General features: G+C 36.4%; 1 protein-coding gene across 4 annotated transcripts in view; it reads left to right on the top strand.

Moving 5' to 3' along the window:
* Dpyd (dihydropyrimidine dehydrogenase) overlaps nt 1-15,694 on the top strand; it is a 925,939-nt gene that overhangs the window by 484,205 nt on the left and 426,040 nt on the right. The gene's annotated exons all lie outside the window — the stretch shown is intronic.

Raw genomic sequence — 15,694 nt, 5'->3', positions numbered from 1 at the left:
CATGTCATACAAGTGTTCCCCCGAACTGGCTTATTTCACTTAACATAACAATTTTGAGTTCTATGAATTCAAGATTCCATTGTTATAGCTAAAATGTACTCCATTGGGTATCTGTACCATAATTTCTATATCCATGCATCACTTGAACATTAGGGAAGTTTATATTTTTGTGCTGTTTTGAATAGTAGAACAATTAACATGCAGATACATACTTTTGACATATTGATTTCATTTCATTTAGATATATATCTCGAGGGGTGTGCCTGATATTATGAGAGTTTCTATTTTTAATTCTTTGTTTTGACAAGACTATTTTGTGACTTGAACATGTGTGTAAATGGGAACATATGTTTCAATTCAAAGTTAGGAAAACAATGGATTTAGTTTGCATAAAATCCTGCTATCACTACATGTTTTACAGTCTTTCTCATTGCATTTTGTTGGTGGTGATAGTATGGTTATTCATCATGAATTTTTAATAAAAAAAATACTACCCCCCAAATAGAATTTCCTCTTACATTATGGATTTTATGCTTCACAAGGAGTGCTACATTGCTACATACTTCGGAAATGAATGATTACATTTGAGATCAAATCTTTAGCACAAAAAGCAGTTCTGGTGAGATGGCTCAGGAGGTAAAGGCTTTTGTAACCAAGCCTGGCAAATTAGGCTTGATTCCCAGGATTGAGATGATAAAAAGGGAAAAATGACTCCTAAGTTATTTACTGTAGGCCACATGAGCATTATGTCATGGGCATGAGAACACACACAAACACACACACAAGTAAGCAAACAAATAAATGTATGTAACTTTAACCACATAAATCATCTAAATGCAGGCTTCCAACGTTGGATAATTTGTAGAATAGAAGACAGACAACATCCTTACATGGTGGTGAGTTAGAAGTCTAATTTAGCATTTCACAGGCCATTTATTGAAAAGGTTTTGGAAGACAAGCCTCATCAATGTGGTTAGCAGTAAGTTGTAGTTAGTAATAATTAACATATAAAAATGTGTGGATCTAGTGACTAAAGAGAGTTTCATTATTTAAATCAGCCTTATCCTTGGGCAAAGAAAATAACAGAGAACAAACATGCCCCATTAAGCGCATTCTCTCCTGCTTTCTTCTTTTACTAGGATCGATAGCTGACATTATTATCGTTAAAGTATTACAGCTGTCTTAGTCTGACAGTTTTATAAGAGGTTCAGTAAAGCTGGTCCAGGAACCCAGAAAACCCTCAGGAGTCAGAAAAAATCAGAGCAAGGAAAAGATATTTTTTAAGCATTCTTAGATTGAAAAAGTATATGGTAACATCAAGCATTATATTAAACATAGAGAAAGACTTTGCTAAACAAAATAATGAATTGAACTGAATAGTCTGGATCAGATTTAAAATGTTATGGATGATTGTGTCCAGTCTTGTAGACTATTAATAGTGCATTTGTTTTTGTTTCTCTTCATCCCTTAAGAATTATGGAAGCTGTAATCAAATGATTAACTGGTTGGTTTCAAAAGTCTCCAGAGCATTTATTTAATGGTATATATTAGTTATGCCGTTTAAAATACATACATGTAAACAGGTATTTAATCAGATTTAAGTGAGGAATTATAGGTGGTTTAGATTTACTTCTGGCTTTCCAAAATTGAATTCTGAGTCATCAGAGTTATCATTCTCTCCTCTGTTGGTGACTCACATTCTTTCCTGACCCTGTGTCATTCAGGCACACGGAAGCTGTTTTCTTTATTAGGCTCACCAGCAGAAACAAATTTAGAGACTAACTTCCTTCTGAACCTCCAATTTGAATATAATCTATCCAATCAGAACTCTGTGCCGTAGGTTCAAAGGGAAAGATATGAACAAATATGAGTTAAATCTTGCACATGAAACATAATGACAACCCCACTTTGCTTACTTTGATAGTGGTATAAAACTAGTGTGCAAAGACTATCTTAGGTTTATCTGCACAAACTGTAAAGGAAAAAAAATCACTATGCCATCTTGAATATGAGTAATGGTGTGTCAAAAAAAAAGATACTTCCCCATGCATGAGCTTATAAAACACCCTGTCTAACTCCTGGAGAATAGTTCATTTCTTATATTGTCCTTAATTACTGATAAAAACCTGTTGTGAATATATAATTACGTTTCATGAACACCTGTGCTTTCTTACGGATGCAATGTTGCCATACACAACATTTGAACTCTCATTTCCTCCCACACAACCTTTCCTAAAGATGGGTATTAAAATATCACATATAGTATACATGTGTGTGACATTACAGCAAACCAATTGGGATTGGCCTTATCATAATTTATTATGCCAATTCAAGAATCTGTTTAAAACTTATTATAATTCAGAATCTTGACATTTGAAATTTGGATGCTCATAATATGACAAAGGCTAGTCTGTGGAGTTTTGTTATCATATGAAATATTAATATTTCACAACACATCTTTGATGAAGTACAATTTGCCGAGCCTGCATATGATAAAGAAATTAAATGCTCACCAAGGGAGTTCAGTCAGAATTAGAGCCCTGCCTGAACATCTGCTGGAAGTTTCATTATCCAGTGCTACGCCAGTGAGGCTCCCTTGTTTTTTCTAGATTGACAGCTGAATATTGCCCTGATTCCTGCAGCAAATAGATTTAACTCAATGTTGCCCCCCCCCTTTGTTTTATTTTTTTGGAAGAGTGTTGAAGGCTGCTTTTGATTTTTAAACTATATTTTTTATACTCTTGACATTTGTAGATGCCACATTGAGGTCTAATAGGCTGTAGCAGCGATAGGCCATTGACTTGTGGGGAAATGCCAGCTGATATCTCAGTAAACAGAAATATTATTATTCTTCACTGTGCCGTCTGTATAAAAGCTGGGTGTGCTTTCTTTAGGGAGGCAAATGATCAGATTTTTAATGCCAAATATAAAAAGATCTGTGTTTGCTTTTGTATTAAATAACATCAAAGATGGCTTTTATTAACTCTTCTTCCATCCCCAAGTCAATCTTTCTAAGAATCAATGCCCCAAAATAACTATATTGCTTTCTTTGAGATATTATGTTTTAGAAGAAGGACAAGTGATATTTAAAACAAAATTATGAAATCATTTTCTCCATAAATGCAAGTTTGAATTTAAAAGAAGAAAGATGGAAGAGAAACCAACATGTCATGCTTGATTAAAGCTAAATTATCATGATGAAGCAGAGAACTGTTTTATTTATGGGGAACAGTGCAAAAGGCTGTGGGTGTCACATAAAATAATACTTGACCTGTGCTCACATTATATGAATAAGAAACAGATAAAAGCATTTTGTTTATGTCAAATGTCTGTACAAATATGCCTTCTCATAGAGATGCAAATTCTATACTACAGGTGTATACCTACATATGGAACACCTGGTTGAGTTTTCAGTAATAAACATCTTGTCAGTATGTCCTGTTTTAGTAAGTGTCAGATGGTCAAATAAATAAGCAAGTTCATACTGTATTGTCTCTTAACATTAAAACCCTAAACGAAGTAAGGTTCCTCATTATTTCTTCCCAATCACATTGCAGATTGTACTGATCTAGGTAAAGCTTATACTTACCATACATCACAATGCTGAGTTCTCAGGAAGAGTTTGGTAAACTTTTCAGACAGCTCACAAAAAAAGAATAAATAGATTATTTGCCACCAACATATTGAGATTTTTCCCTCAGCCATTTGTACAGATAGTTAACACATAAGGCAACTGACTGTTCTGAGTATTGATCTCAATCACAGGAGAAAAGGCCAATTTAAAATTTCTCATCTCCTGTCTGAAACTGAAAACATCAGTGGAATTTCTGCATGCATGGATGATATTTTAAGAATGAGATCACTGAAGCCTTGAAAATGCAGAGGGTTATTGAGAAAACAGAACTGGAATCATGTTGTATTAGGAAAATACATAAAAATAATCTGGTCTGACTATGTAAGATGATGTTTTTGTAATTCTGACAAAAGGAACATAACCCAGTGTGTTAGTGTGTAGCAGAGAATGCATGCACATGCTTGTATATAAATAAGAAAAACAGAGGTTTATATCTGCTGTGATTCCTCAATTACTTCCCCTCATTGTGTTTTGAAGCAAAGTCTTTCACTGAATCCAGAGTGTGCCCATTTGGCTGAGTGGCTGACAATCAAGCTCCAGAGATACTCTTGTTTCTGCATCCCCAGATCCAGGGTTTAGACATATTCTGCCTTTAATTTTTAATTTAGTGTTTTAATTGGAAGATGAGAATCAAGTTAAGCTCCTTAGACAGTTGACAAATAAGACATAACCCCCATAAACTTTAATATCTTTAGTAACAAAAACTATGGTAGGTCTTCAAGTGGGTGCAGCCCATTGTAGCTATGTAAGGCTCTATTTTATAAACCTATTCCTTTTATTGATCCCAGATCAGCCTTATCATAAGTCTGGTCCATGCTTTTTGGATATGTCTGTACTGTGAGACATCATGAAGTAAATTCATATAACTCTTTAAGACAAATGTGTTGTTTTCAAATATTTTCATTATAGTTTTAATTTATGTGTCTCTGAGTATGTTGTGTGTGTGTTTGTGTCTGTGTTTGTTTCTGTGCCTATATATCGGTGTTTGTGTCTGTGTCTCTGTCTGTCTATCTGTTTGTTAGTGTAGATGCCCAAGGAGTTAGAAGCGTTTAGAACTGGAATTATAGAGGTGGTTATAAGCCACCTGAAGTGGGTGCTAGCAAACTGAACTTAGGTTCTCTGCAAGAGCGATAGGTATTCTTAACTACCAAGCTTTCTCTAGACCCAGAATTGTTAATTTTAAATTACATTATATTTATCTTCTACATAAATAAATTCCTTATAAGAATAGTAGTGTGGAGAGAAGCAGGAAATAAACTTTGACCTGGAAATCTCTAGTCACCAACGCTTCTTATACAGTGCTGTCTGGGCATGTAGATTTTATTGAAGTTTGCTATTGCTATAGATGTAGACACATATTCACTATAACTTACAGAGTATCTATAATATATATATATATATATATATATATATATATATACAGTGCTTTGCTCCACTGATATATATATATACATATATATATATATCAACTACACAGTTTTTAAAAGTAATATTCTAAGTTTAATAAATTTGCTAGTTAACACAGTTACTTTTTGTGTACCACTATGTGGGGTGGAAATTTGGACTGATTTCATATTCACAGTCTTCTGCTGTACATGGTGCTTGTGAGACTCATTCATAAGCTTGACCTCCATTGATGGATGACCAAGAGGATGTCAGGATGTTCTTACTAAGGAATCTGGAGCCTTCTTCAGTGTTGGTGGTAGTATTGGTGAGGTGGCTGAGCCCAACTTCTGTCTTCATATATTCTCGTGTCTTAGGCTGCTCTAAGCTATTCTGGGCTTGCTCATAAGGTCATCATATTCCAAGGGGAGTGCAAGTTGAAAGGTATTTTGAAGCAAACAAAATCCTAAGCACACTGTGTCAGTTCCACCATAATCTTTCGACCATTTTGCAACTTCATAGTCATCACCCATGTATTGAAGAATAGGAAATAAATCAGCTGCACCAAGAAAATATCAGCTGCAAAATTATATCACAATAAGGTGTTTATTCAGATCATAGCCCTTTTTTATGTTAAATTTATTTATTTATTTTTAATTTTATTTTTTCTTATCAGTTACATTTTATTAACTCTGTATCCCAGCCGTGTCCCGATCCCTCATTCCCTCCCATCCCATCCCTCCCTCCCTCATCTCCACCATGCCCCTTTCCAAGTCCACTGATGGGGGGGGGGACCTCCTCCCCATTCATCTGATCCTATTTTATCAGGTATCTTCAGGACTGGCTGCAAAACCCTCCTCTGTGGCCTAAAAGGACTGCTCCTCCCTTGGGGGTGGGGAGGCCATAGAGCCAGTCATTGAGTTCCTGTTAGAAATAGTCCTTGTTCCCCTCACTTTGGGAAACTAATTGGTTACTGAGCTACCACAGGCTACATCTGAGCAGAGGTTCTAGGTTATATTCATACATGGTCCATACATGAGACTGAATGTCAGTCTCAGAAAAGACCCTGTGCCCAGATATATTTGGTCCTTGTGGAGCTCCTATCCTTTCTGTATCAGACTAATCCCAATCTTTCTTATGATTTCATGTACTCTGCCAAAGGTTTGGTCATGAGTCTTTGCTTTGAAAACACTGCTAGTTAGAGTCTTTCAGATGCACTCAGTAGACTCCTGTCATACGTTCAATGCACATCCCATCTGTCTTTCTAAATGAGGATTGATCATCCCATGTCTGCTCTCTTGATTATCTTTTTTAGGTGTATAGATTTCCTTATGTTTATCATATCTTATTGGTCTATATAAGTGAGTATATACCGTGTTTGTCTTTCTCCTTCTGGGATATTTCACTCAGAATGATCTTTTCTAGATCCCACCATTTGCCTGCAAATTTCATGATTTCCTCCTTTTTGATTGCTGAGTAATATTCCATTGTGTAGAAATACCACAATTTCTGTACCCATTCTTCCGTTGATGGACATCTGGGTTGTTTCCACGTTCTGGCTATTACAAATAAAGCTGCTATAAACATGGTTGAGCAAGTATCCCTTTTGTGTACTTGAGCAAACTTTGGAATATATACACAAGTAGAGGAAAAATTTGTGGCATACAAAAAGGAAATGAACAAAGAAAAAGAGGCCATTGTAGAGAGACAGGAATCCAAATTCAAACACATGAAAGAAATGGTGCAAGGCAGGAAAACAGAATTAGAATCAATAGAGAAAACACAAAATGAGAAAACCCTTGAGCTGGAGAACTTGGAGAAAAGATCAGGAACCACAAAAGTAAGCATCACCAACAGAATACAAGAGATGGAAGAGAGAATCTCTGGAGCTGAAGACACACTTGCAGAAATTGATACTTCTCTCAAAGAAAAAGTAAAATCAGAAAAGTTCCAATCACAAAATATCCAAGAAATCAAGGATGCTATGAAAAGACAAAATCTAAGAATAATAGGAATTGATGAAAAAGAAGACTCCAGGCTCCAAGGTCCAGAAAATATTTTCAAGAAAATCATAGAAGAAAATTTTCCCAACTTAAAGAAAGAGATGTCCATAAATATATAAGAGGCCTACAGAACTCCAAATAGACTAGACCAGAAAAGAAACACATCATGTCACATCATAGTCAAAACACTAAATCTACAGAACAAAGAAAAGATATTAAAAGCAGCAAGGGAAAAAGGCCAAGTAACATATGAAGGTAGACCTATCAGAATCACACTGGACTTCTCATCAGAAACTATGAAAGCCAGAAGGGCCTGGGCAAGTATCATAGAAGACTCTAAGAGATCACAAATGTCAACCCAGACTACTATACCCTGCAAAGCTTTCAATCAACATAGATGGAGAAAACAAAACTTTCCATGACAAAACTAAATTTACGCAATATCTACACAGCAAACCAACCCTACAGAAGATACTAGAAGAAAAACTCCAATCCAATGAAAACAAATTCACCCAAGAAAACAGGGCATACAGATAATATCCCAACAAAAGTGAAAAGAAAACAAGCAATGAAACAAGGTTAGATCACCGACTCCATTACAAAAGGAACTAACATGCATTGGTCACTATTATCTATCAATATCAATGGACTCAACTCACCAATAAAAAGACACAGGCTAACAGAATGGTTACGGAAATAGGATCCAACATTCTGTTGCATCCAAGAAACACACCTATGCAACAAAGATAAACACTACCTCAGAGTAAAGGGCTGGAAAACTGTTTTTCAAGCAAATGGTTCCAGAAAACAAGCTGGAGTAGCTATCCTAATATCTAATAAAATAGACTTTCAACCCAAGTTAATAAAAAAAGATAAGGAGGGCCACTATATTCTCATCAAAGGAAAAATCCACCAAGAGGACATCACAATCTTGAATATTTATGCCCCAAATACAAGAGCACCGACATTCGTAAATGAAACATTATTAAAGCTTAAATCATACATTGATCCTAATACCTTAATAGTGGGAGACTTCAACACTCCACTCTCAGCAAGGGACAGATCAACTAGACAGACACCAAATAGGGAAATAAAAGCACTCACAGAATCCCTAAATCAAATGGACCTAATAGACATCTACAGATCATTTCACCCAAACTCAAAAGAGTACACCTTCTTTTCAGCACCACACGGAACCTTCTCCAAAATAGACCATATAGTGGGTCACAAAGCAAGCCTCAACAGATACAAAAGGATTGAAATAATCCCTTGTATACTATCTGACCACCATGGACTAAAGCTAGACATCAACAACAACAGAAACAACAAAAAGCCGACACGCACATGGAAACAGAACATAGCCCTTTTTAAACTATCCTCCAGGGACAATAATTCACATGAGTCCTACAGGCAAAATGTATCTAACCTTTCCACAGATTCTTCAAATGCCATCTAATCATTTGGTTTCATGATCACTACCCTTAATCTTGTGATCTCTATTAGGTCCAAATACATGTAAGTATAACTGGATTCAATGTCTCCTTGGGTAGGATTGAGTGGAAGAGAAAGGAATGTTACAGTTACCAGATGCCCAAAAGAAGATGATATGGCCAGGGGCTGTAGATGTGACTCAGCAATAAGGAGGACATACTTCTCTTGCAAACGACCCAAGTTTGGATGCTAACATTTACATCATGGCCTGAAACCATCTGTGCTTCTAGTTCTAAAGGATCCAATATAATTCTTCTGGCCTCAGTATGCATCATACACACATGAGTAAGCGTACATACAGGAAGTTAAAATATTCATACACATCATTTTAAACAATACTGTGCTTAAGAGGATCAGTTAAATATTATTGTCATTCAGAAACAATAGTCCAAGACAGATTGCAATACTCTTTCCATAGCAATTTTGAAATTCTCTTTGCTGGAGGTCTTCTGGACAAAAGGATATTTATTTTGTGTTTAGTGTCTATTGTTTTCCCTGGTAATAGTTCCCCATTTCTTTGTTCTGCTTTTGGTTCAACATTCTGAACTATTAATTTTATAATTTGGCATCTAGTGTCTCTTTGTGGATATCCACCAAAGGATTCTATTGGCAGCCCAGTAACATCTTCAGTCTGTCTCTGCTATAGACAGCTAAAGCCTATTATTCTACTCTTTGTTCTGAACTGTCCCGCCTAGTCTAACATTGTAGTGTTGTCACCATACAACTAATTTTCTTTTTAAAATGGGTTTCTTTTTATCTTGGGCATGCCTTGCTGTCATAGCACTGACTCCCTCTGAATCTTAGAATGCTGCTGTCTCCTTAAGAGATTTTAATGGGGACAGGCTTAAGTCTTTCTGAAAATTACCTGTCTTCTGCCACATTCTTGGTATGATCTTCACTATAAAGTGCTTGAGAATTGTCTGTCAGGGAGAGACTAATTATAAACAATAATTTATTTTCTAATACAGCAGTCTCTGAGCACTTTAGTTGCTTAACCTTTGCTTAGCAAATTAAATATATCCTTCTTAAGCTTTTTTTTCTGTCTTACAGTACTTTATTGTATTTGGACAAAACATTCAACTTCCTAGCATTCTGTCTAGGCTCCCTTAGAATCACGAATGTATCATGTACTTTGTGTTGTGAATTATCTCTTGCATGATTGTCCTGTCCAAATATAATTTAAGTTATTTTCCTAGTCCCTAATTTAAAAAAAAAAAATGCTTCCCACGGCATTTTAATCCTGTAGAAAGTTTGTTGTGTGTTTTTCCATCTTTAGCAACAACCTATTCTTTATTTTACAAGATTCTCAATCTCAAAACTAATGTCAGATGCTTTAGAATTGGATACCCTAACACTTGATTGATTTCTGTATCATGTGGGATATCGCTGCCTGTTGAATTTCCACCCCAGAATTCTGTGGTGCAAAAATAGCAGCAAGGTGTCTGGTCTTCTCTCTACCATTTGGAGAGGTAGTCAGGGCTTTGCTTGAAACATATTGGCTGTTCACACCTGTGCACTTGCAGTCATTTCACAGACTGCTTGATCATAAGATGGCCACCAAATAACTATGCATGCTTGGATTTCTACTGAGAAAAACAGCTCTCATAGAAAGCTTAAATAAAGTCCATGTGCCCAAGATATGAAATAATTTGTTTTACTAACTTCCAAGATTCCACATTCATGTCATCACAATCTCTAACCCTATTTTCCTCCTGATAACATTGGCCTTCCTTCTTGATATCTAGCATGCAACCTCTCTCGTATATGATGAGTATGTGACTTGGCAGTTGCTCTGTCTGGGAATGCTCTACGCCCAGTCTTATATTTGAATGGTTCTTACTTCTTATTTATATTTCAGATGAATAGTTTGCTCCCCTGTGGAACTTTTATTGACCTTTCTAAACAGTCCCTCTGTGGGCCACCCTACCTTGATGGTTTCCTTCACTATACTCACTGTTACATAAAATGTCCAAGGTCTTGATCGTTTATTTGCATGCTTTCTGGTTTAGCTCCTTGTATCAAGCTGCAATTAAAAAAAAAAAGGGGGATATTATCTTTGTTGTTCATTACCACATACCCAGCACCAAGAACAATGCCTGGCAGGTAAAGAGATCTCAGAACACACTTGTTAGATAAATGAATAATCACAGGATTCTAATCTGAAGCACAGTTCTGTCTGACAGCCCTTCGGTGACTGGGAGACAGCTCTCATGTCTTATCCATAAGTCTTTTCTTTTATCTTCTAAACCATCCTGGTTTCCTTCCATCATAAAGTTTGCAGATTTTATCTTGTAGGTTCCCCATTCTCTCATGTGGATTTCAAGAAACTTGTTTTGATCCACATTAGCTTGACTGAGAGAAAGTTGTGCCTGCATTTGCATTCTGGACAAATTGGGGTCACCTGCTAACCAGACAAGAGCTGGAAGATAACATTGACAAAGCCATAAATGCTAAAAAAGAAAAAAGAAAGAAAACTGTGCATATCTGAAACTATGTAAGTTTGTTATGGTTATAATAATAAATCTCTAATTTACTTTCATAACTCACTTTGGGATATCATTTTGAAAATTAATACCTGCATTCTCTTAAAATATTAAACTAGGATCAGATGGAAGGGGAGGAAGACCTCCCCTATCAGTGGACTCAGGAAGGGGCATGAATAGAGAAGAGGAAGAGACGGTGAGATTAGGAGGGTATGAGGGAGGGAGCTACGGTTGGTATACAAAATGAATAAACTATAATTAATAAAAAATAAATTAATTAAAAAATTTTTAAAAAAATCAGCAAAAACAAACATGTATCTTGTTTAAATAAAATGTTCTAATGTTAAAAAATTAAAATGATTAATCATATCATCATTCACATTTTCTATTTTATAAGCAGAAGCTGAGACTTATGGCCAACTGTTGGGCAGAGTGCATGGAATCTTATGTAAGAAGTGGGAAATAGTAAGATCTGGAGAGGACAGGAACCCCACAAGGAGAGCAACAGAACCAGAAAATTTGAACACAGGGGTCTTCCCAGAGACTCATACTCCAACCAAGTACCAGTCATGGAGATAACCTAGAACCCCTGCACAGATGTAGCCCATGGCAGTTTAGTGTTCAAGTGGGTTACATAGTAGTGGGAAGAGGGACTGCCTCTGACATGAACTGATTGGCCTGCTCTTTGATCACCTCCCCCTGAGGGGGGAGCAGCCTTATCAGGCTACAGAAGATGACACTGCAGCCACTTTTGATGTGATCTGATAGACTAAGATCAGAAGGAGGACCTCCCCTATCAGTGGACTTGGGGAAGGGCATGTGTGAAGAAGGGGGAGGGAGGGTGGGACCGCTAGGGGAGGAAGGAGGGGCTTATGGGGGGATACAAAGTGAATAAAGTGTAATTAATAAAATAAAATAAAAAAAAGAATATCTATGATACAGTTATGATAAAGAATCCAGCCTACAATTTCAGTGTCATTATGGCTTCAAGTTTTGTGTTTGATTAGTTTCTATTTATTGTTCAATATTGTTCTCTTAATATGTACTTGTGCTTTAACTGAAGAGACATAATTATTTAAGCAAATACAATCGAAACTCATCTAGGAGGCTTTCTCTATACAGACTGAAAAACAAAATGAATTCGTGTACTGTTTGTTTAATTATTAACTGGTTTGGTGATTTAATTGTTATTTACATTTATTTTACTAAGATTTACAAAACGGACTCATCCTGAAATGATCAAGAATGACTTTATTAAAAGGCTACAGTTGATGCATGCTGGCCCTCTGGGAGAGTCTACCCCAATTTTCCCACCTGTTAACTGCACCAGTGAATATGTGCTCATATGTGTTTTTACACATACTCACTTGAATGTGTAAGTTCAGTATCGAAGCTAAATACTGAAAGTTACATTCCTAAAAACATGCATTTGTGCCTCCCTAAATTTTCATTTAATCTCTCCTGGCTGCAACTCTGTGTTTGTGAGCTCTGTTTGCTAAACAGAAAACAGAAGTCAAGATATTTGCAAACATAAATTAATGAGTACACTTCTATTGTTAAATAAAACTTTTTTAATTATAGTTAAAGCGATCATTTTAACCATGTACATTATTAAAGGTAATCAAATTGCTTCAATGCATCCCCCTTTTTTAATTATATTTTTCCTCATATAATGTATCCTTGATTACTTAATATATCCTTCATTCCCCTCCCTCTACTCCTCTGAGTTCCTTCCACCTCTCCTCCCATCTGGGTCCACTTGCTTTCTGTCTCTCATTTATCTTTTGAAAACAACAGGCTTCTAACAGATAACGATAAAATAAAATATAAACCAAAAATAATACTTTAGAAAAGGAAAAAAAATAAACAAATTGAAGGAAAAAATTCCAAGAAAAGGAACATGAAATAGATATAGACCAAGCCACCCACTCATTTGTACAATCAGGGATCCCATAAAAACAGTAAAGTGAAACTATATTTTATACCCAAAGTCTTATACAATAATTTACATATGTTATATATGTATATCTGTAATGGAAATGTTTGTTTAAAAATTCTGACATGACATTTTGAAACAAAACCTCCAAAATGCCATTGGGTTTGTCTTCTGTTGGCTGCCCAGTACTGAGCATGCAACCTACCCTTAAGAGTAGTTTGTACAACCACTTTGGAAATCAGTCTGGCCCTTTCTCAGACAACTAGGAATAGTGCTACCTCAAGATCCAGCTCCTCCCCTTCCCTCTGACTCTAGCCTATCAGGTCTCCTCAGGACTGGCTGTAATATCTTCCTCTGTGGCCTGGTAAGGCTGCTCCCCACTCAGGAGGAGGTGATCAAAGAGCCAGCCACTAAGTTCATGTCACAGACAGTCTGTGTTCCCATTACCAGGGAACCCACTTGGACACTGAACCAATACTCCAACTCAAAACCATTCATGGAGATAACCTGGAACCCCTGCACAGATGTAGCCCACGACAGATTTCCTTGTTTAAAATTGCTGAGTAGTATTCCATTGTGTAAATGTACCACAGTTTCTGTATCCATTCCTCAGTTGAGGGACATCTGGGTTGTTTCCAAATCCTGGCTATTATGAATAAAGCTACTACGAACATGTTTCAGCAAATGTCCTTCTTGTATACTTGAACATATTTTTAATATATGCCTAGGAGTGGTATCGCCCTTTGCATGCTGTCTCAGTCTTTGTGAGTTCATAAGTGTGTTTATCCTATTGATTTAGAAGGCCTTCCTATTGTTGTTGTTTGTTTGTTTGCTCTTGTTTTTGATATATCTTGTTCTGTGTGTGTGTGTGTGTGTGTGTGTGTGTGTGTGTGTCCTCCATCTCTTCTGGCTCTTACACTCTTTCTGACTCCTTATCTATAGGTTTTCCTGAGCTCTAACAGGAAGGATTTAAAGGAGACTTCTCTTCTAGTGTTCCAAGGTCTCTTACTCTGCATAATGTCTGGCAGTGGGTCTCTGTGTTTGTTCTCACCTGCTGCAGGGAGGAAACTTCTCTGATGATGGCTGAGCAAAGCACTAATCTATGAGTATAGGAAAATGCCATTAGGAATCATTTTATGGCTGATTTTCGTTGTTTTGTCAATGTTGTTGTTTTCAGATAGTGTTGCTGTTTTGTTTTTGAGAATAATAGTACTTGTCCCTGAACTATCTAGCCTCAGGTTCTTGGTCACCCAAGTAGTGTGAGATACGGGTTTCATCTCCTGTAGAAAGCTTTAAGTCAAATCAAATACTTGTTGGTATTCCTCAAGGCTTTGTGCTACCATTGCACTAACAGGTAGGACACCATTGTCGATCAAAGGGTTTGTGGTTAGGTTGGTGTTTACATTTCCCTTTTGGTAATATGCAGAGCACCTTCCTGTACCAAAGATGGCAGCACACATGGATAAAGACTCTATATAGGCATCAGTTCACTTCTCCGTGTTTAATGAATTTTGTAGGTGTTGTCTACAATAATGGAGCCGTGCTGTCAATGTATGGAGAACCAGCTACAGTCTTGGTAACAGTGTGTGCTGTGTGGTCAACCCGAGTGGAATCCTTTGGCCAACAACTCAGTTAGATGTATCCTGATCTTGTTACTGACATCTTTGATGACAAGAAATGTTCGGTTAGGACTCTGTTTCCTTGTTATTTGAAGATTTCATTTAGATCACCTTCATATATGTTAATGTTTGGGGAAGCTCTAGCTATATCAGGTTTGCATACTACCCCTCAAATGGCCTCTATTTTTAATGGTCTTTCTACCTCCCTCAACCCTCTTCTGTCCTTTTATTTTGCTTTCTGAGTGTGGTCTACCCCACTATCCCCATTCCCTTACTTTATACCTAATCTCTATGGTTCTACAGATTGTACATTGGTTATCAATCATTGACTAAACAGCTAATATAAGTGAATATATACCATATTTTCCTGTGCTAATGGGTAGTCTGTGCAGAATGCCATTTTCCATGCCACCGAATTCAAGAGTTCTCCTCATTTTCTCTTCTATCAAATTCATAGTATCTGCTTTTATCTTGAAGTTTTTGGTGCATTTGGAGTTTAGTTTTATGCAGGATGATATGTATGCAGTCTATTTTGGTTCTTTGTTATGTTTGTCCAGCACCATTTGTTGACCATCCTGTCCTTTTTTTCCAGTGAATATTTCTGCCTTCTTATTAAAATATCACGTGTCCATACATGAATGGATTTGTGTCCAGTTCAATTCCGTTGATTACCATGTCTATTTTTATGCTAATATCATGCTATTTTTATTACTATAGTCCCACAGTATAGTTGGAGGTCAAGAATGATGATAACTCCAGTAGATCTTTTATTATTCAGGAGTGTGTTAACTATCCTGCATTTTTGTTTTGTTTTGCTTTTTCATATGAAGCTGAAAATTATCCTTTCAAGATCTGTGAGAGTTTGTGTTGGAGTTTTGATAAGGATTGTACTGAATCAGTAGATTACTTTTGGTTAAATGGCTAATTTTACTTTAATATTAATCCTAATCATCCATGAGCATGGGAGACCTTTCCATCTGTGATATCTTCATTGTTTTTTTCTTCAGTATCTAACATTTTTATTATATAAGTTTTTTGCTTGCTTGGATACCCAAGGTATTTTATGTTATCTGAGGCTTTGAGAAGGTATTGTTTCTTTGAATTTTTTTCTCAGTCCATTTGCCATTTGTATATAGAAAGGAAAC

Source organism: Meriones unguiculatus, chromosome 10 (assembly GCF_030254825.1).
Source record: "Meriones unguiculatus strain TT.TT164.6M chromosome 10, Bangor_MerUng_6.1, whole genome shotgun sequence".
In the NCBI taxonomy this organism is placed as follows: domain Eukaryota; kingdom Metazoa; phylum Chordata; class Mammalia; order Rodentia; family Muridae; genus Meriones; species Meriones unguiculatus.
Note: the sequence above shows the minus strand (reverse complement) of the source record. Positions and strands in the feature narration are given on the sequence as shown.